Raw genomic sequence first — 23,371 nt, 5'->3', positions numbered from 1 at the left:
AAAAAATAAAAATAAAAATAGTGTCCCTGATTTACAAAAATCGTCACACTGTAGCATAGGCACTAAATGCTCAACATGCAATAAATAAATACTGATAATGATAGAAATATACAGGGTGTTAATGAACTACACCAACAAACTTCAAGAGGAGATTATAATAATAATAATAATAATAATAATAATAATAATAATAATAATAATAATAATAATAATAATAATAATAATAATAATAATAATAATAATAAAAGTTCATAAAGACCTATGGGGGGAAAGTGTATAGTTTCTAAGCTAAGGCCGTTCAAACGCGTGGAAAACAAACTCGAACGTGAGGAACTGTGGAGTGGCGATAAATACCGGAGTAAAGAAAGTACTTGGGTAAGGACGTACGCAGGGGGTCCGGACCCTCCTCGAAATTTCGACTTTTGTGTAAATTTAGCCGAATTTTAGGGGCAATTTCAGGAATTTTAATATAAAATACCCTCATATTGAGTTTGGACCTCTCCTGTAATAAATTCCTGCGTACGCTACTGCACTTGGGCAATCCAAAGAAGCATATTTTATTAATCTGTAATGGTGCGCAAGGGATTTTCCACAGGATATAATTCCCAGACGTGCTCCCTACAGAATTTCGAGATATGCTCGCCCATAAAGATGGGTCCAAAGTACAAGAAAAATAGTCAGGCTTGATCACAGTAAAGCAGCACTTAAAGTGGAATGGGTGTTCCGAATGTGTTCTGGGCTGAAATCCCACTTCCCCAGAGCTACAAAATATTTCGGAAGCATTTCTCTCATAGTGTTCAATAGTTTACCAATAGCTTCGCACCCCCAGTTTATTCAAAGTCATCTCTGATTCTTCTGAAATCTCAAATTATCACTGATATTAGATTTTTTCTTTCGAAAACTTTTGATTTTTATGCATTTTTAAAAAATCGTATAATGTAAACATTTTAGTCCTAATTGTGTCGAAAGTGCTACGGTTTTCATTTTAAGCGACTTTTTACCATAAATTGGGAATCATTTCCTCTCTCGTTTAGCGACTTTTTGTGTCAATGGTCTGGCAACATTATATACATTGATGTATATAGTAGATATGTTAAGAACGGTAAATAGTGGCTCAGTGGTAGAGCGCTCATTTCTGGCATGAGAGGTTCTTAGTTGATAAAATGTCAATTAACTTTGCAGTGAACAACATCGTGTCCATGGGTTCCCCTGTTTCTTCTCACATAATCATTCACATTCACAAATAACCCGTCTTCTTTAGCCTAAAGAGCACAAACGTTGGATAATAGTAAGCGTATCTTTCGGTGAAATTGAGTTATTAGGTGGAATGACTGGATTAAACCACAGAACAGTATGTAAGGCAGTTTCATTCAGGAAATGTACCTGTAGATGGTAGGAGGAACTAGTTTGGCACAGAGTAAACAGATATTATATACGAGTAATGACACTTCACTATCATTTATCTAATATAAATAAAATAAAGATTTGTTTGTGTGCGGCCTGGGGACCAGACGAGTGGACCGAGAGTTTTCAAAATTTGATTACAGGTACCCTGGTCTAGGCCCCAGATCAAGACTTTTTTTAACATTTCGAACCAGGGAGGTCTCAGGGGGCGTTTACCGGGACCGGCCTGGGGACAAGACAAGTGGACCGAGAGTTACCAAAATTTGGTCACGGGTACCTTGGTTCAGGACCCAGACCAACGCGAAGCTTTTTTTTTTTTCAAAATTCGAACCAGGGGGTCTCAGGGGGGCGTTTACGAGGACATGTAAAAGTAGTAGAAAACGACCGATATTAGCGTCGAATTCATAGTTTTCACGGTCGCTGAGGTCAATGGTGAAACTCCGATCGCACTAACTTCCAAATTCACCCTATTCGGCTGCGGGCCGAGGGGTCACCGAGGAAGGGGGGATACCGAGACATGTAAAAGTAATCCAAAATGACTTATATTAGTGTCAAATCCATAGTTTTTGCGGTCGCTGAGATCAATGGTGACACTTCAATTAGCGATGACTTGCAAATTCAGCTACCATGCGAAGAATGGTTACAGCTAGTATCTAGTATAAATAAAATAAACAGTTTGTTTGTGTGTTTATCTGTCTGTTTGTATACGGCCTGGAGATCAGATGAGTGGACAAAGAGTTACCAAATTTTGGTCACGGGTATCTTGGTTCTGGCTTTATACCAAGACGAAGAGTTTTTTTTAAAAAATTTAAATTCGAACTAAGAGGGTCTCAGGGGGGCGTTTACCGGGACATATTAGTAGAAAATGACCAATATTAGTGTCGAATTCATAGTATTCGCGATCGCTGAGATCAACGTTGAAACTCCGATCGCATTCGCTCCATTCGGCTGTGGGTCGGGGGTCACCGGGGAGGATACAGAGACGTAAAAAAAAAAAACTCCAAAATGATCGATATTAGTATTAAATCCATATTTTTCGCGATCGATGAGATCAATGGTAATAATCGGATAGGCGTTGACTTCCAAATACTGCACCCATCCGCAGGAGGCCAGAAACGTTTTTTTTTTTTTAATTCGAACCAGGGGGTCTCAGGGGGCGTTTACCGGGATATGTAAAAGTAGTAGAAAATGACCGATTTTTGTTTTCGTTGTTCATTTTGTTTGCATAGATATTTTATCAGACGCATGCGAAGAATCGGTATATTCAGCTAGTGGGTAATAAAATTGACCAATAAAAAGCCTGAAACAAGCAATCTACAAATCGAAAAATATGAAACATATTCCCTGTTCCCCAAAATGGTTACCGTCACAGACTATAACAAATATGGATATAGATACCCATTGTTATCCACGAGGCTGAGGATGTTAACAGGTTGACTTCATTAACGATCCCGACTGAAATAATCCCTCTAGCTATCTATTGCGAAAAATGGGATTCAAAATTTCCCTTTCAAGAATTACCGTGCGGAGTAACGGACGTATTAAACTACAATTTTATAAGGCTCACTAGAGTGATCCTAATAAAATAAAATATACGTAATCCTACCTTGTACCTTGATTCATATTCACAAATTACTGCTATCAGCACATCGCCCGCTATTTACACCAAAACATAAATGAACGATCAGTCAAGAACACACACACACGCACACACACACTTGCATCATCAACTAAAATATAAGCATTCCTTTACCGCTGTCATGCTAGATTTTCGATTATTAGGCTCTTTGGATTGAAAAAAAAACGAAATTAAAAATGTTTATAAAGTAATTTTGAGTAGCAAAAAAAAAAAAGAGAAAAAGAAATATTGTAATAATTTAAAAAATACCAAAACACGCAGGCTTCTATTATTTTATTATTTAAAAAATACTTTAATTACTTCCCTTACCAACCGAAAAGACCAGCATTTTACTGCCTTTTGTTTTGAATCAATCGGCAATAGTTTTATATGGCATGCTATTTATTTTATATCATGATGCCTATATTAAGGTGCATTAATTTGTATATAAACCTTCCATTTTCCCACGGCGAACTCAAGGATTTTCTTAGTATTTTATAGCTCCTTTTTTCTGTATTGATTGTGATTATTAATGGAAGAAATACAACAATTTTCATATCAAAAATTAATTCTTTTTTTTATTATTTTCCTCAATGGCAAGGTCATTACAAAAGCAACCCAATAACTTTTAATCCGAAGTCTTGTGTTACAAACAACGAAAGGCCATCGAAGATTCATCATCATAGGTATTCTGCCATTATTGGAAGGTTATTTGCTGCAACTCAGGAACTTCCATGCTCCACGGCCTTCCGCTAACTTTTTCGTATTCATGTATGATTTCTCTGTTTTGATATCGTCCATTAATTGTAATCTCCTTCGCCCCTATCTCTCTTTCCTTCCACCACACCCTCTAAACTGTCCCTCATGATACAGTTCCCTCTTAGGCAATGTCCCAACCAGTTTCTCTTCCTCTTCTTAATAATATCTAAAGTTGTTCTTTTCTCCCCTATCATTATTACCTCCTCATTCGTTTTCCAATCGACCCAGCTCATTCTCTCAATTCTTCTCCACTCCCACATTTCGAAAGCTTCCAGTCCTTTCTCATCATTTTTGCGTAATGTCTATGTTTCTGATCCATACAGTACAATACTCAGCAAGATGTATAGTATAAGTGTTTTTCGCAACTCTTTATTCAAGGTCCCACAAAATGGTATTTTCTTCCTCCTAAAGGCTTTTTTCGCCCATCCTTATCCTCGTTTTTATTTCACGTTTACACTTCATATAATCACTAATAACGTGGAGTATACTTTGCGCCCGTAGATTTAGCGCCCACATATAATATCGTGTACTTAGCGCCCAGAAAATATTTGATGCTTATCAGTGTGCTAGGGTTGACCAAAGAGAGAACTAGTTTATATGTATAAATGTAATTTCGTACTCATATCTATCCTCATCCCCTCTCTTTTCACGACTAAAGAACAAGGAGTTTTCACTTGAAAGATCCTGCTATTCTTGCTGCACAATTGTCATGTCACTTTTAAAATCCCTTACGCAAGTTGAAAGAAATGTGTTCTTTTCTTCCTCTCCTGTTCACCACCGTCAGCTCTAACACTCTGACTTTTCATGTACATCTGTAATTACGTACAATTTAATTACGACTTAAGAGCATTACCATATCACCTATGAGATTTTCATATGTGGATGTGAATTCATGTGCTAGTGTTATTTTAAAATTTATATAGTTTTAAATAATAATAATTACACGCACCTTAATGCAAATACTACGAGTACTGCATCAAAAATAGCAATTATTTATGCACATTACATAACTTCATTTCCTATCGTAAATACAGGGTGTCAGGGGCAAAATTCAACTGCCAAAATTTGGTGGGTAATTCTTTATATCAAATGAAAATAAAACGTTCTAATAAACATGTGTCATAAAACGACTCCTTTCAGTGTTATAAGCCGCCCTAAACGCTATCAATTACATTTTAAACCCTAGTTTGAAAATAATGGAACATATCGCAAGTAGTTAAAGAAATCCGGCAAGAACTAGTATTTCCTCTATCTAAATATCCATACAAGGATACACTTTTAACCCTAGGACTACCAGGTGGGTCCATTGCACTCGTACGCATACTTTCTTTAATAATTACTAAGGCTTAGTAAGTATTTAGATTCTATGACATTTCCCTGGTTGTGTTCTTGTGTTGTGTTATTTAAGTATTTTTTTTTTTCATTTCCGTGAGTCAAGTGATAGTTTTTAAAATTTATAGCATTGGGTACCGAGTGGGTCCATTAAACTCCAGCCTTAATGCAGAAATATGAGGGTGGATTCAGTATAGATTGAGATTGTGTCTCGTAGCGGAGTTAACGTTCTGATAATCTTCTAACTGTTCTAATGAAGTCAGATATAACATATTGCAACTTTGTATGTTATTATGTAGTTTGATTGATTTAATTATTTGCAATTTTGCTTATTTTAGTAGCAGCTTTTCTTTATTTATTCACTTATATAAGTCTCTTGTCAGAAGCATAATTGTTGCTTTTGTCTATCAAACTGTATTAATTTTCCATTGTATGCAGTTGCGTATTCAGTGGCAGTTTCCGGGGATCTGGACTCCCAATCCCCAACATTTTTAAAAGTTGCTAGAATAAAACCTAAATTTGCGCTTTCAGTCTCCATATTGACAAAAAAAAAAAAAAAAAAAGTTTTCCGGAGTAGGACACTGACCCCCTCCCCCTCAATAGAAATCGTGGCTTTGCCACTGATTGTATGTAAAGTTTTGTTTATTATTAGTGTGTTTTGACTATTGCACGTGGTATATTAACAGATCACTAACAATACACGTCACTGTTGATGGTAGAGGAGAAATATTTTTGGTAAATCAATAAACGATGAAGAAATTGATTCCCGACAGACGATAAGATATTAGCACACTTATATACAAATGCAACTGAAGTTCAGGTACCGATATTGAAATGAGACGTTGAGCAGTTTTCTTAACCAGAGGATTGGTTAGAAGTTTGAAGCGTAGTACCTATAGCTAATACAAAAGGCAAAACTCCGGAGAAAAGCGATCCTACAAGGGCTGACTTATGTTTTGATGCCAACATCGGCGCTATTAGAATCCAGATGACGAATTGTTCCTAATTCGTGAAGTTGCAGATTCTTCACACACTCTGCAATATAATTTTATTCTTATATATAATATGACTGTAGACGAACAACTTCTCATTTTTTGGGTGCGCTGTCTCTTTTGACAATATATACCGATTAAGATCAGCCATTTTACAATTGCAAAACACAATGCACAACTATATCCTGAAGTGGTCACTTCTAGAGCGGAGGATAATACTCAAAGTTATCATATATTACAACACAACAAAATCAGACGTTCACACTAACAATCATATGGTTCGCCGTTACACCACAAAACAATGAACAAAATGGCCTATGACAGTATTTTACATAACTGATGTAAGTGGACTCAACACTTATGGTATTGTGTCATCAAAGCGTAATTTCAAACGAGAAACAAACATTAAAAAATTTGAAATGCCGTAAATTCTTCATTTCGTCTGGTTAGCAGTTCGCCAACGTTGAGAAGAAATCACAGAGAATAGAAGCTTCCCAGTATACTGAAGAGGAACAGCCTAAGAAAAGTCTCTCCAGCAAAGAGGGAGCACAAAACAAGAACTTTCTGCCGCAAATGCAAGCTATATGAATGTACTGACATGTAATATTTTCCAAGTGTAACATTCCGATTTTGATAAAATTTGGCAGGTAGATATTACACATGAAATAAACATACGTGTTTTTATTTCTTTTCTGGGGAAAACTGTTTTAAGGGGTAAAAGCCCCCATCCAAAATTTGGAGAAATTTGAGGCCGGAAAGACAAGAAGAAGAAGTTAGTCGAAGTGAATGAAATTGTTCACAGATATTACAAACGTTAAATGATGGAATATGTGTTTCGTACTTTCCCGGGAAAAATGGTTGGGTGGGGCACAGACCCCTTCAAACCTTTGATCTCGAAATATCAAAAGCGCTAATACCAGTACGTTAAACATGCCTAAAGGACATGGAGAATTGTAAGGAAATTTTGGGTAGGGACAATATAGAAAAAATAAATGAACACTTCTTTCTTATTTCCTGCAGAAAAAATGTTTTTAGGGGCAAAAGTCTCCACCGAAAATTTTGAAATTGACGACCGAAAGGCATGAAGAAGTAGACCGGAATGAACGAAATTGTGTGCATATATTGTAGACGTAAAATGACGGAATATTGTGTCGCATTTTTCTGGAAAAGATGGTTGGGTGGGGTACAGACCCCTTCAAACATTTAATCACGATTTATCAAAGTGTTCATTAGTATAGTGAAAAGTACCTAAAAGGACATGGAGAATTGTAACGAAACTGTGTTTTGCGAGACAATACGCAAAAAAATATACGAATACGTGTTTTTAGTTTCTGCGGAAAAACTGTGGTGTGACTAAAGTCCCTCCGAAAAAAAAAAAGTAATTATTACCTCAGAAGCGCAGGTAGTTTTCATAGGAAAATACGACACGTATTCTTTCATTTTACGTCTACAATATTTGTGGACATTTTCATTTATTACAGTATATTTCTTTCTAGGCTCGTGGAGTTGAATTTCGTATTTTTAGGAGGGGAGGGGGCTTTGTCACACTTTTGTTTTCTGCACAAAATCAAAAACACGTAATCATTTCTTTTTTTCTTTTCTTTTCTTTTCTTTCTTTCTTTATTTTTGCGTACTGTTCCTACACAAACTATTGTTGCAATTATGTCCAACCGTTTTTCCCAGGAAAATACGAAACATCTATTCCTTCGTTTTACGTTTATAGCATCTGTGCACAATATTATTCACTTCGGTTCACTTCTTGCCTTTCGGGACTCAAATTTCAAAATTTTGGGTGGGGGCTTTTGCCCCCTAAAACTGTTTTTCCGCTGAAAAGAAAAAACATGCATTCGTTTATTTCATGTGTAATATCTACCTGCTAAATTTTATCAAAATCGGAGTGTTACACTTGGGAAGTGTTACATGTGAGAACAGCAGAATTGTATGAGAAGAGTCTTTGGGAAATTATACTGTAACTCGTTACAATCCAATAAAACAATTACCTGTGAATAATTAATTTTTAAATTTTGTTACGCAGAAATAAATTTCCTTCTTGCAAATTTTAATATTATATTTCTGAATAGTGTTTTACTTCATAATAAAACGTTCCTTTTGCGAAAAAAGAAAAGGTTTGTATTTAGTTTAACGTTTCATGGTTTTGCCGGGTCGGCTAAGGAAGACTTGAATTTACTGATTATAGTGGAACCTTGAACCACTTTGGTTACTCAATGCTCTCCCACCAGGAATCGAACCTTGAACCTCATACGCCAAAGGCTTGCGTGCTTGCCACTAGACCAGCGGGGAGGGATAAAACAAACAAATATTGGAATATGTAAATTAAATTTACAACCAGACGTGGCTAGTGAGGGAAGTCGTAAGCCAAAGCGTTCCAGACAAGTCACACGAACACGAAGTACATACTGCAGCAGTTGGGATTGGCGAATTTTTACAGGGAGAATGAGAAAGTCCGATTTCTATGGAATGGTGGACGGATTTGTTTTCCTTCTCTCTGATAAGGGTCAGAAGGGATGGATTACTTACAGCAAATCGTACCAGAAGAAACTGAAGAATTCCTAATTTATTTTGATCAACATTACGTATCAGGTAGTCTCTGGAGTATGCGACTTTCATCTTATGGTGATCTTACGATTCGATTTGTTAACTAGCCTCTTTTGTTTCCTCGCAACATACCCGTTCATATAGCAACATTACAGAAAGAGACATGAACGAGTAAATTGACAGAAGCTTCGAATTTGAAATTCCAAAAGGTTGAACCTGTTCATCCTTCCTTGTGGATGGACATTGCAAAAGGATGAGGCCATGGTTTCAACTGCATCGAACAAGAGTAGCGAGATGAATTACCGAAGAAGAGAGTAAAATGGAAGACGATTAACCTTCAAAGGTGCTTGTTCAACTTAGTGATGGATTATTCTCAAGGAAACACCATACTCGTTCAATATCTGATTGGAATTGATTACTGCATAAGGTTGTAACTTTAGGGTATAATGTGTACAATAAGGTTCGTAGAGCGATTAACTTATTGGTTCGTAAAGTAACGTTGTTTTATTAGAGAATGTTACGTTGTTTTTCAGTGCTTGTAGTGTATGATATCAATTGCTTAACTATATACATTTATATTACGCATAAAGTTGTGAAATATGTATCAGACTTAATGCGGCTAGCTTGTTAGATGTTTTTTTTTTTTTCTGAAACTGTGTAATACCATATGATAATTTGACTTTTTCTTTTTTGGTATCGAAACCGATGTTGTTATATGGTCAGAGTTAAAATATGTCAGGTTTTTACCGGGACAGTCCCGGTTTGAAAGCTCTTGAAATGAAATGAAATCTTTGAATTTTGCATTCCACGATTAAGGAGATAGGAGTAGGATAGAGAAGACGGTGATTGTGAGAATGAATGAAATGGTGGAATGAAGAAAGTGAAAGAAAACGAGAGGACTCCGAGTTTATCCATGCACGCAGCGTCTGACTACCACAAAGCCCATTTGACGCAAGATGGGATAAAACCAGGGATCCCATGAACCAGATGTGAGTGTTTCTACCACTAAACCACCGTGACCTCCATGAAGACTCTTATCCCGGTGTTTCGCCAGTTTACATTTTGTCCCGGTTCTCAGTCGTGAGAATATGTTCACCGTTTTTTGTATGCCTTATCCTCATTGCGGTATTCTAGATTACGTCTGTTTTACATAGTTTTCACATTAAAAGCTAAATATGTAACCTTAGTTTATAGTACATTTAAATATTGTAGAGCATTGCATACCACGGAGTACAGTTACATACATGCATATATATACAAGGTCTGTATGATAAGTAATGAGACTCGCCGCGCCGCGGCGCGCGTGTCGCTGGAGCGGGTTTGTCGGTGATGGAGGATGTAGGGGGGGGTCCGAGCAAAGCAACGCACCGCGCGTCAGTTGGCTCCGAGCCTTAGTGGAGCGCGGACAAGCCTTGGACAAAGCCCTTGTGAACATTCTTGTCACGGCGGAAAATCAACAAACATGGAGGGTTCCATCGAACAGCGTTATGCGATCAAATTTTGCGTTCGCCTGGGGAAAACGGCTACTCAGACGCTTTCTCTCATCACGGAGGCCTACAAAGAGGAAGCCCTATCCAAAGCCCAGGTGTTTCGTTGGCACAGTGCGTTCCGGAACGGCCGGGAAAGCGTTGAGGATCTGGAGAGGGCTGGACGCCCGACAACAGTGACTACGGACGAAACTGTGGCAAAAGTGAGGGATCTCCTGAACTCAGACCGTCGATTATCGTTGAGATTGATTGCTGATGAACTCGATATGAACCACACAACAGTGCACAAGATTGTGACGGAACAATTGGGAATGAGAAAAATCTGTGCGAAACTGGTGCCGCGAGTGTTGACTGACGAACAAAAGCAACGACGTGTTGATTGTTGTCAGGAACTGTTGAACCTCATGAACAGTGACCCTAACTTTGAAGATGACGTCATAACAGGTGACGAGTCGTGGGTGTTCCAGTACGACCCTGAAACGAAACGTCAAAGCGCGGAGTGGCACACTCCTGCGTCCCCGCGCCCCAAGAAGGCCAGAATGTCGAAGTCAAAGGTGAAAACAATGTTGATTGTTTTTTTTGACAATGTGGGGGTGGTCCACAAGGAGTTTGTACCCCAAGGACAAGCCGTCAACGCCGCCTTCTACAAACAAGTCCTTGAGAGACTGCACAGGAGCGTCAAGCGGAAAAGACCGGCGATCGCTAGCCGGTGGAAGTTGCATCACGACAATGCCCCTGCCCACACCGCCTTCTTAGTGACCTCCTTTTTGACCCGGATTGGGGTGGAAGTCCTTCCACAACCACCCTACAGCCCAGATGTGAGCCCGGCCGACTTCTTCCTCTTCCCGAAGCTGAAGCCACGCTTGAAAGGAACCCGTTTTGCAGACGTCACAGCCATCCAAGCAGCCGTGACCACATTTCTAAAGGACATGCCGGCTGCTGACTTCCAGGGGGCGTTTGCAGCGTGGAAACATCGATTGCAGAAGTGCATCGACGCAAGAGGAGAGTACTTCGAAAGCTTTTAAGTCCCTGTACAGATCAGATCAATAAAACAATGTTTCCAGACCTGGTCTCATTACTTATCATACAAACCCTGTGTATATATATATATATATATATATATATATATATATATATATATATATATATATATATAACTACGTTTCTGCGTTTCCCCCGGAGGTTATGATTCATTGAAGCGTCATAATCAGTGCTATTGGCTGGTCTCTCTCTCTCTCTCTCTCTCTCTCTCCCTCTTCATAACAGTTTTACTTAGTGGACGCTAAGTACACGGAACATGGATGTAAGAAAATAACAGGAATTAACGACCTGTGGAAAGAGTGGTAAAATGAACTGGACATCCCTGATTGTGAGATAAAATCAATATAAAATTCCTTCTGTGAGCCAGAAACACTGGGCGCTAAGTCTACGGGCGCTACATGCACGGAACCACTAATAATACTACCCAGGTATCAAAAAATAATCACCTGTTGTATTTTCTCCTCTCCTACATTTGACACCGATTGCTTCGTTCCAATCACCATAGCTTTTTTCTTTCTAACATTTACTTTCATCCCATGATCTTCACAACACTTCGTCAAGTTTTCTAATATTTTACTGATTTTCTTTTCAGATTCTGCAACAAGCGCCATATCATCTGCAAACCGTATACATCTAATCAATCTACCTAATCTCTACTGAAATACCGTCCTCATTAGGCCCTTTTTTACTATTTCTTCACTAGATAAAGAGTATTACATGTGGGCTACTTGCCTTTAAATAACTGATGTTGGATGGTCTATTAGAGTGTAACGTTCCATTTCAATAGTCAGCTCCAATTAAATGCCTTGCGACATCACAATTTTGCTGCTCGCCTTCCCAGTGAGGAGGAAGGAGGTGGCGGGTAATCCGCGTTGATTAAAAAAAAAAACAGTGGTAACTACGGGCTCTATATATATACATATATATATATATATATATATATATATATATATATATATATATATATATATATATATATATATATATACACGTTCGTTCGTTATAGGTCCGTATATAGACAGCGCAGTCAAACGTTTTGTAGGCATACTACTCGGAGATCCTGACTGCGCATACATTGCCGAAACTTGCTCTGCTATCCAGTAACGATTTCAGATTTCCTCCAGGCAGTGAGGATGAACTTTCAATACAAGGAGATGAAAAGTACTGCTGTACAAACAGTGGTAACCCACATTACACACAATGAGAGATAGGCCTATTACACTAGAGAAACTTCCCGCATCGGCCCCTGAAATCATCACTGCGTCTGTCATCCCCTCCCATCCTTTTCTCACTGTGTCTGCTCCTACGTCATACACCGGCCAGTTGGAAATTACTGCTTTTTAACATTATGTGGGACGGGATCTACTGTTTAAGAATGGAATCCGAACCATTAGACTCGGCTTCGACTTTGTGTTCAAGGTAAGTACTCCCCGCATGGAATCGATACAGGAAGCACGCTACGGACGTATGCAGAGTGGGTTCTGGAGTCCGTACCCCCGCCAACTCCGAAACGCCAACCTGTATATAATTTTGTCTAATTTTAGAAGTGATTTTACAAATTTTAATTTAATTTACTCCTTTATTGAAATTGGACGTCAAAAAACTTTGAATCCATCTCGAAATAAGTTCCTGCGTCATGGACACCCGTCCCCATCTGGCTCAAAAAATTACGTACTACAGCAAACCATGTCTATTAAATACCATACGTAATATAGAAACCAAGGAGATGAGGCCCTTATAAAATTTTCTTCGGGCGCCCATGTGTATTCTCCCTCTTAAACGTACGGTAACGGTTAGAGTTTTTTCTGAGCAATAAGTAGGTCCTAGGTTCGAATCTGGTGATGTCATGCTAAGTGAGATTTTTCGTCAGTTCTACCACGCAAATACTGGGATATTACCTTCGACATCCTTCCAATTCATTTTCCATTTCTGCAGATATTTTTCACTATTTCAGTACAAACTGGCAAAATGTGCTTCATCTGGAAGCAGGGGTGTAGCCAAGGGGGGGCCATCGGGGCCTGGCCTCCCAAATGGTTTCCTCCCCCCCCAAATGACCCGCTTTTAAAACATCATAGTAAAATTATCTCGCTTCATTCATTTAAAAGTAACAAAGTTTATTGACAATTAATAATTTACGGTAAAATAATATGGAAAAATATTGTTTTTCCATACCGATCGAAAAATAGTATGGTATCTCTTCCTTATACCGATCGAAAAGTAGGATACTTTTTTGTGACAGCAGATTACACAATTTACTGCGATTTATATTTGACAACAAACATTTCAACAAGGTACTATAAATACAGGCATAAAACAAAGGTACTATACTAATTTGTAAGTACAGTATATTTTTATATGCTTTAACAAGTGTTTTAAAAGACATAGAGGATGGAAAATTTGGTGAGAAACAATGTTTTTATTTAATTTGGATTTCATTCGCTCTCTCATTTATTTCTACTCAGTGTAATAAAATAATTATGTTTTTTTTTTTTTTTTTTTAGTCACGGATAATAAATAAATAATTTTGTCAGGAAACCCTAAAGAAATTAAGTGAAATTTCAAAGAAAATCAATCTTGTGTAGATAGGTTCTGTATACAAGGTCTTAAATTTAAATATAAAGGTAACCAAGAAAAGTTTTATTGCTTTTTTACCCATCACCTTCGAACATCGATATATCACCTAACCTGGAAGATCAAAAATGGTCCCCATCAGCATCGACTACCTTCTGAAAACGTTCTAGGAGGCCATGGAATCCATCGCGGTAGAACTTGGTGGGCCGTGAAACGAAGAAGGTATCAAGTGCATTTTGGACTTTTACTAGGTATTTGAACTGGCGTCCTCTAAGGTGATTGTCCAAAGAATGGAACAGGTGATAATCGGACGGTGCAATACCCGGGGAATATAGTGGTTGCAATATTGTTTCCCATCCAAGGCGGAGAATGGTGTCCTGAGTCATCCTAGCCACGTGGGACTTAGCGTTGTTCCGTAAACAAGGACCCATTTGCAATTCAGAAGTGATGGCTCCAGAATTTTGAGTTTTTCTTAAGCACAGCTCAACTGCTGATACTACACAGTTGTATTGATACGCTGACCAGCTGGTAGCAGTTCCCGATGCACGATGTACCAAACACAGAGAAGGGCCTTCTGGTACAGTGCTGGTTTCTGCTGTTTTGGAATCGCTTCATGGGATGCTAACCAATGATGATGGCGCCATGGATCTTCGTATAGGCCCCACTTTTTATCACATGTTTAGCCCTGTCCAGAAATTGCTCCGAAATAGTAAATAAACACAGGCGACTGCCGCGTTGCCTTCTGGCTCGGAATCAAAACATGTGAGACCCATCGACCCAACTTGTAGTGCTTCTCAAGTTGATGGATGTGCTGCCGAATGGTTTCTCCACACACTGAATTGTAGTCCCAGTTCCTCTTTGTATATGTGTTGGTCTTCCGGCACGTGGTGTTTTCGGGTATTTCGCCATCGTCCTTAAAGTTGTTAAACCATCGCTGCACTGTTCGCGTCGTCACGACACCCTCACCAAAGGCCTGGCATATCTTCTGTCCCGCTACAGCGGCGTTTGATCTCCATTTGAACTCGTTCAGCATACATGCTCTTATAACGCTCTGTTGATGTCCCATATTCCCTCTGTCTTTACGCAAGTTCACGGTGTATCTGAATTGCCACAACCAGGTAGTAAGTTGGATATACCCACACCAACAACTGACCTTTGCCTTATCTCCACTCGCATTCAACTTATGGTGTGAGGTCCAATTGAACACAGACCTTCACGAAAAGGGACAGAACTGTCTTGGTTACCTTTATAGTTATGCACAAAAGTATAGCGTCTGGTCCCGGACAGTAGTTCTTGATTAAGCATAATAAAAACTATCCTGAATATAATTTATGGAGAAAATAATAATAATAATAATAATAAGAAGAAGAAGCTAAAATAGTGTTTTTAGTTTTCCAGAAGAAAGAAATCACCGTCTCCTTTAGCCTAGCCGGCATAACCGTGGGACGTACAAACTGAAAGATTTCACTTCATTTTTGAAGTATGTTCCTTGAAGCTACTTAATAATTCGGCCCTCAAACACCATCTCCCCTAAACGCAGTCTTGTTTAAAGCGTATTTTCTTGTAAAATTTATGCAGTTGTATGCAAATATTTTAGTTCCTAGTTGGAATGAATAATTCAGTTAATACTTTCTGGACTCTTAAAATCATAATGTTTTAAAACTCTTTTGTAGGGATACTGATTCCAATAGGCGTCCCAGCTAAAATTTTATGCACTCAGCCTGTACAGAGTGCGCACAAATTATTGATCGATTTATACTGTTGTATGTTCACTAATACGGAATGAGGAAAAATTATGAAACTTATAGTCTACGAATTTTTTAATGAACCCAAACGCATTTCACGTCCGTCTCATATTTTACTCTATAGATGCCCTGTCACTGATTCTCAGTCCAGCCAGATATTCTGCAGCAAATCTTAAATAATGTGGACGGCAGTTTTCATCCGTCTTCGTAATTCGAGGAGTATTTGCGGAAGTACAGAGGTGTAAACATTATCCTTTACGAACGAAGAGAAAGCACTTGTCATCAAGAGAAAGATTACGCGGGAAGGCAAAAATGTTACCGTAAAAAAACGGTCGAAAAAGTGGGTTATAAACGTTTACATGGAGTACTGCAGGGTTGTTAGAATTTTCCTCAGCCTAAAAATCCCCAGTGGGCCTTTTCAGGTAAAACCCACAACAAAACCTAGAAAGCTCACTTCCAAAAATATATTTACAAATTTGGATTGAAATAATTACCCTAATGTCATTATCAAATACATGTTTAGTTTCAGAATTTCCTTCAAACATTATCTTATCGAGGAATCATCATCAGAACAAAATATCATTGAAACAGAAAATACTTGGAAATCATGCATAAAGAGTTCGGTTTGTGCTCGATCAAATTCGCTGTAAGTGTTCACCTGCAATCTATATGTAAATGAAAAGGATTTGTTTGTGATCGCATTACGGGGAAACGGCTCAAACATTTAAAAATTGATTTTTAGATGTTCTTATTACGTACCTCGAACTGGGTACTTGTTAAGTTACTTTAATCTAAATGAGTATTCTAAGGGGAAGGGAGTCAAAATCTATGCCAAAAATTGTCACGATCCTGTCAGGTTAGGAAGATGAAACTTGGACATAAACTCCTCATTAAAATTAAACGGGCCTATGTCCCGCCATTTTTTGAGAATTCCCGTTTTAACTCTTTGCGGCACGGTGTTTCTAAAACGTTATCTAAAAGGTGGTATAAGTATCACCGTGCTTCAGAGTTAAGGGAATCATGTTCTATATTTTCCTTATCGTTACATTGAAAGAGATATTGCCTGTTGTTTGTAATCGTATCACGGGGAAGCAGTTAAAAAGTTTGTAATCAATTTTCGAACATAATTAGTACTTACTTTCAGCTGAGTTTTTATCATATTACTTTGATTCAACGTCGTATCCTGGGGAGGGGGAAGTAGAAGTTGAAATTTATGTATATCTATATCTATCTATCTATCTATCTATCTATCTATCTATCTATATATATATATATATATATATATATATATATATATATATATATATATATATATATATATATATATATATATATATATATATATATATAACAGTATGCCACGAGCCGCCAAGGTAGGAATATGAAACTCGGTGCATATGTAGTCCTCATTAAAAATATGTGGACATGTGTTCAGCGTTTTTCAAGATTTCCATTTAAAGAGTATCGGGGGATTTCCCACAATTTCTTTTTTTCACATTAAAAGCCATATTTCCTCTTGTTCGCGATCGCATCAGAAGGAAATGGTTGAACAATTCGAATTCAGTTTTGGAACATAATATATACCTTGAGCTGTTTCATCATTTTTATTTAATGTTACTTTGATTAAAGGGCCCATTAACTGAAGTAGAGAGGGTTCAAAATTTGAGTCAAAAATGCAATATGTCAGAACTTGTCACGTTAGAAAGATCAAACTTCACATATAAACTCCTCATTAAAAATAAGGGGATACATCTCTCTCTGCTTTTTAAAATTTTCATTTTAACCCATTTAAGCCCCCCAGATCGAAAACGACCCACTTACGTATTTTGTTATAGCTAAAGCTGATACATATGCCTCTTCCCCGAGGGGCTTTTCGACCCAGTATCATAATTAGCCAATGGAAGATCAGCAAAAAGAAATGACATTAAATTCACCAAGAATAGGTCGAAAACTATCTATTTTCCAAAATCAAAATACAAATCAAAAAAGAAAGGCATACATGGGTTAAAAGGAAAACGACAGCGTTTTCGATAATTTCTTTCTTCACATTTAAATCGACGTTGCTTCTTCGTGACCGTGTCACAGGGAAACGGTTGACCAGTTTGAAACAATTTCTTCAACATAGTACCTATCTCAAGCTGGCATTTTATCAATTTTGCTTAAAGGGCGTATCTTAAGGGAGAAGTCACAATTTATGCCAAAATAGAATATCTTATAGACTTTTTATTATTATACTTTCATCCATATGCGTATCCCTTAGGGGGGAGAGGAGACTGAAATATTTTCCATGAATCTAATTCTCCCCAGGCAAAAAACATACATGGATATTTTCCATATTTCCATGTACAGGACATACCATAGTCAGTTAAAGACTACATTTAGGAACTAGTATGTGCCCTATCCAAAATATCCATGTTATAGAATCCTGCGGTACATCCGCAACAATTTTTGTAGAGAGAGTTTGGCTACGGGCCTGTAATTTGAAGTACTCACTAACTAAATGACGGATTTCTGCACAAAGGTTAGTCTATACCTTTTGTCATATCTTGGTGTCAGAAATCACCTAACAAACGTTATCGGTGTTGTTTTGAAACACCCTGTATACTACTTTATGTTCAGTTTCCAACAGTGTTAATCTAGCGGTATTATAGAATAAGTCGAACAATCGATATTTGCATCGTACAAAATGTTATCCTTTTTATGTTACAAAGACGTACCAAAATAAATGGTCTACCACATATTTTTATATATATTAGATGTACAGCTTTGCTTTCACCGTATTTTCAATATTCCATGCTTTAATTACAAAAAAAAAAAAAAGAGAGAAGAAGAAGAAGAAGAAGAAGGTTATAATCCCGCGTCGAAAAAATTGCTCAATTTTTCAAACGAGACATGTACCGATACAATTTTTGACTTCTTCAAAGAACGTAAGTTCTGGTCAGCCAGGCCGTGTGCCATTGATAGTTACAAGTGAGAGTCAGAGGGAGCAATGTCTGGAGAGTACGATGGGTGGATGGATGGAGAGTACGACGACTCCCCATTTCAACGTTTCCAAGTATGTTTTGACCAACCTAGCGAAATGGGGTCGAGCATTGTCTTGTTGTACAACCACTTACTTTATCGTGTCTCTCGTTGTATTGCGGCCGTTTGTCTTTCAATGCTCGGCTTAAACGCAGTAATTGCTTTCGATACAGATCGCCTGTGATTGTTTCAGTCGGTTTTAGCAGCTCATAATACACTACTCCAAGCTGGTCTCACCAAATATAGAGCACGACCTTGGAGTTGTGAATATTCGATTTGGCCGTCGACATGGAAGCACAGCCGAGAAGTCCCCATGGCTTTTTGCACTTGGGGTTTTCATAATGAACCCACTTCTCATCCCCAGTGATAATGTGATACAGAAATATCTTCTGCACTTCAAGAAGTATTTGAGAGCATTCGATTACCCTCCGCCGCAGATTTCTTCATATTGAAGCAGAAAATTAAAACATTCCGCAAATGACGAGAATTTCGCTTGTAAACTGAAATTTTCAATCGAGAATAACTTTACGATGCAGACACAAATCGACTAATGTTTCGATGGTGGTACGTAGACAAACGCCAAAACGTCTATATCTTTTACATTAGATTTTAGGTGCACACTTATACATAATATGTAAGATAAGTGTGCACGAAATAAAATGTAATAACAATTACAGTAGAATAGACAAGGCCTAAAAACAAACATTAACACGAAATAAAGTAACATGTAAGGTGAACTATTGTATTAACGTCAATGGTAGAGAGTTCACCTCTGGTGCTCGCGCCAAGTGAGCTTTCTGATGGACAAACACCAAGTGCGTGGGCTTTCTCGGGGTTTTCCAGTTTCCTCCCACTTTCTTCATTCCACCATTTTATTCATTTCTCATCATCGTCTCCTTTAGCCTAGCTGGCATAATCGTGGGACCCACCACAATCGAACAACTGGCTACTGTACAAACTTGTTTAAAAAACTAAACAATAAGCGACAGAGACTGAGAACAGCGCCTGCCGCTGCGCCTTCAATGCCGTAACCCTCTGCCCTCACTCCGGTTCCAACATACCACGATGGGTTATGAAAGTGGTCCCCTTTGCGCAGGTATATCTAGTGAATATGTAAAGTTGCTTGAGGACTCTCAGTTTTATCAAGGTCTTTTAGGTTAAAAGTGTTAAATAACATATTATGCCAACTTATTCAAAATATGTACATAATGAAATTGTAAAGGCGTTAAGATGAGTCGTACAAGCTCTAAAAAGTATTTTCCTTATTTCTTTACAGCAATATAGCAACCTATTTATGACAATAATGTGCTAGCTGAGTTACTCACTATTGATAGCCATAACTCCCCCCTTCCCCGAGTCCCCCCTGAAAACCATAAAGAGCAATCTATATAAAAACGTAGTTTTTTTCTTTTTAATAATGACAGGATAAAAAGGGAAGTTCTATATAAAATAATCGTTGCAGAAATACCTTTTCACAAAGAATTGAATAGTATTGTTACATTTAGAACGATGTGTTAAGTTTTCATACAACTTACATTAAATAACCACTACATTTCAATAGACGTTTCTGTGTACTTGTTTTGAGGCGAAGGAGGAAGGGTAAAAACACGGGAGTTGTGTAACCTTGAACAGCTAGGAAGAGTGTTATCTGCTTTTTCAACAAGGTCAATTCCGTGTATTGAACAATTCAATTTCACAATACCAAATTTATCAAAAGTTTTGTTATCACCTTCTGGAAAGTATTCACTTAACCAAAAACTAAGGCAAGTGCAAAATCTGCATTTTGTTATGAAGGAATGATTATTTCCAACAAATTACTATAAACTGTATTACTATAGTGTGTAACACACGTTGACGATACCACATGCACCAACTACAAAAGGACACTACAACAATTAAATTCAATTGTGTTATAATCTAAAGAATTGTTTAAGATTAACGAAAAACTATGCATCAGCAATACTTGCTGAGTTAACATGTGTGAAAAAAAACACTTGTTGATGCTTACCACAGACTGGCCTCTCTCGTATCTGATTATCACTATAATGTTCACTTAGGAATGTTGCAATTAAATTTTAACACAAATCATACGATCGTTTACTACTTGGGGAGCACTAAAAGTAACTATTAAACGTAATTCATTTTATATATACACAACAACAGTTGTAATATTTTTCAAAAAAATGTACTGTACACACACAATCATTCTACACACACACAAACAAGTAGCACTTCCGTTCATCCTAACATAGTAACAGCTGACAACAGCCTGTTGATTGCACACCTACGCCATCTATATGAAAACTTTGGAACTTCAACGATACAGATACGAAGGAAAGCGAGTTGAGGTGGAAAACTCACTGGAGACCGGTTCACATTATGACGTACGGTAAAGCTATTGTGACCAATTTTTACCCCTTTTCCCCCTTCCTCATGTAACGTTTTTCTTTCGTTTTTTTCATAAATTTTTGGGGGGCAATTATAATAAAGACTAATTTTAATGGCAAAACTTTTTATTACAATAGTTTTCTATTCTGAATGAATTTGTAGTTTTTTGTGCCAACCAAAGTAAAGGCTCTGGTTTCTTTGGTACATTTTTGAACAAAAAACTTCTTTATTGAAGATCAATTTTAATCGAGCACATATTAATCATTATTATCTATGACCTTTTGCCATTTTTTGGGTAGATTCATAATTCCATCTATGTAGAACTTCTGTAGTTTATAGTCGAAAAACTTGGCCAAGTGATTTTTAGCGGCGCTTTGGTCGGCCAATTTTCTACCATCAATAGAGTTTTGCAGAAACCGAAGCAAATGGTAGACGGTGCAAGGTCTGGGCTATACGGTGGATGCATCAAAACTTCCGAACCAAGTTCCGTCAATTTGTTCCGAGTCATCAATAATGTGTGTGGCCGCGCATTGTCACGATGAAACACAACTCCCTTTCTGCTAGCCAATTCTGGTTGCTTTTTCTCGATTACTACGTTCAAACAGTCGATTTGTACACAATATAGGAGAGAATTGATGGTTTCTTCAGGTTGCAGCAGTTCATAATGGACAATTCCTTTCAAATCCCAACACTCAACATAACATTGTTAGCCGACAATCCAGGCTTTGAAGTAGTTTGTGGAGGGTCACCAGCCTTTGACCATGATCGCTTACGTTTGATATTCTCATATTTCACTCATTTTTCATCGCCTGTAATAAGTCTCTTCAAATAGAATAAAAAAATGCACCGTCTGACTACCATTTGTTCCGGTCTCTGCAAAACTCTCTTGATGATTAAAAAAAATGGCCGGCGAAACGCCGCTGAAAATCACTTGGCCAAGTTTTTCGATGATAAACCACAAAAGTTCTGCAGCGATGGAATTATAAAAATATCCGAAAAATAGCAAAAGGTCATAGATAATAATGGTTAATGTGTGCTTGATTAAAATTGATTTTCAATAAAGAATTTTTTTGTTCAAAAATGTACCAAAAAACTGCGGAGACTTTTTATATTACTGTTTATTAGAAAATGGTAGTACCATGAGAATATTTTAACCTCACGTGGTTGTTTGATTAGCTAATCTTAATTCTACGAAATCACATATTGTCGTTTTCCTGTTGACTTATTCTTTTAGTCACCGTTAATTGGCAAGGAGGAAGTACTGTCGGAAGGTGCAGATGGAACAGGATCTAAAGAACTGACATAGATCTCTTCTTCTGGGATCCAGGATGCTTCCTGTATTTGAAGTTCGCCAGTGCCGACAATGCTAAAAAAAAAGAAAAAAAAAGTTCTCTTCCTCGTCGAGCACAAATTCGACGTGGCTGCACGCTGCACACGTCGAGTAGCAGGAGCATCTCGTGTGTATTGTAAACAAGCTTTTCTTTGGACTTTGCACTTCAGTTTACCTCTTTTTCAAATTCTTCTTGACCTGGTGTCAGAATGCTAATAAACTCGATCTTTCCAGGGAAATTCAAATCCAAAGAACAAAAAATTCAGTACAAGATGAATATCCGATAAACTCGGTTTTTAATATCTTATTTTGCTCTGCAAATCGTTGATCGTTCCGTCGTGGAAAATATTACTTTACGAAAATGAGTATCTTCTATTTCATATGCGAAACTCCTTAGAAGAACATACTGCAGTGTTGTCAATATTAGCGACAAGTCGCTAAATCTAGCTAATTTGAAAAGGCAGTTAGCGACCACATTTTCACAAAAGCGACTATCGACTTTTTTTTTTTTTTTTTTTTTAGCAACTTTTGAAGTGTCTTGGAAACAAAACTGGCGAATTCTTTTAGTACTTTACTTTTTTTCAAAATGATATTACTTACTAAGATTGATAAATAAAACGAATGTGAATCATTATGTGACTGCCACTGGCCCTGCGTCGTTAGCTTTTTTAAATCTGGGGAAGGGGGGGCGGGAAGTCGATGAATCAAAATCAAAATCCTCTTTTCGACAAAAGTTATATATACAAAGTATATAATTTCCTTAAATATATTTGACTAAAATCTGGGGGGACGTCTCTCACGACCCCAGCTAACGAAGCCCATGCACTGAGCACAAATCCCACAATGTGTATCCCCCCCCCCCCGGCTTGTTACAACAGTCAACACAAGCTTGTTACAACTGATAACACAATTCCTTGACAACTGTAGTGGTGCGTCGGGTCAATTGGCACTTGACAGTTCGAGACAGGGCGAGAAAGAAAATTATTTGCGGATGATTACTGCCAGGGGGGCAGGAAGGGGCAATTGTCCCCCCCAAGACTTTGAGGAATACATATACTTTAATCGATCGAAGTCCTATGTCGGTAGTGTTCTTGTCCGCGCCAAGCGGAGTCAGAAATGACGCCCCT

General features: G+C 37.8%; 1 protein-coding gene across 2 annotated transcripts in view; it reads right to left on the bottom strand.

The window, feature by feature from the left end:
* olf186-M (Ki-ras-induced actin-interacting protein-IP3R-interacting domain olf186-M) overlaps positions 1-20,804 on the bottom strand; it is a 434,062-nt gene extending 413,258 nt beyond the window's left edge. For both annotated transcript variants that reach the window (XM_081745924.1, XM_081745927.1), the window contains exon 1: positions 20,535-20,804. The gene's annotated coding sequence lies outside the window, so the exon portion shown is untranslated. The remainder of the gene's footprint in view (positions 1-20,534) is intronic.
* Between the last annotated feature and the right edge of the window lie 2,567 nt (positions 20,805-23,371).

This window comes from Thermobia domestica, chromosome 18 (genome assembly GCF_964235325.1).
Source record: "Thermobia domestica chromosome 18, izTheDome1.hap1.1, whole genome shotgun sequence".
Lineage (NCBI taxonomy): Eukaryota > Metazoa > Arthropoda > Insecta > Zygentoma > Lepismatidae > Thermobia > Thermobia domestica.
This window is presented reverse-complemented; position numbering and strand designations above follow the sequence as displayed.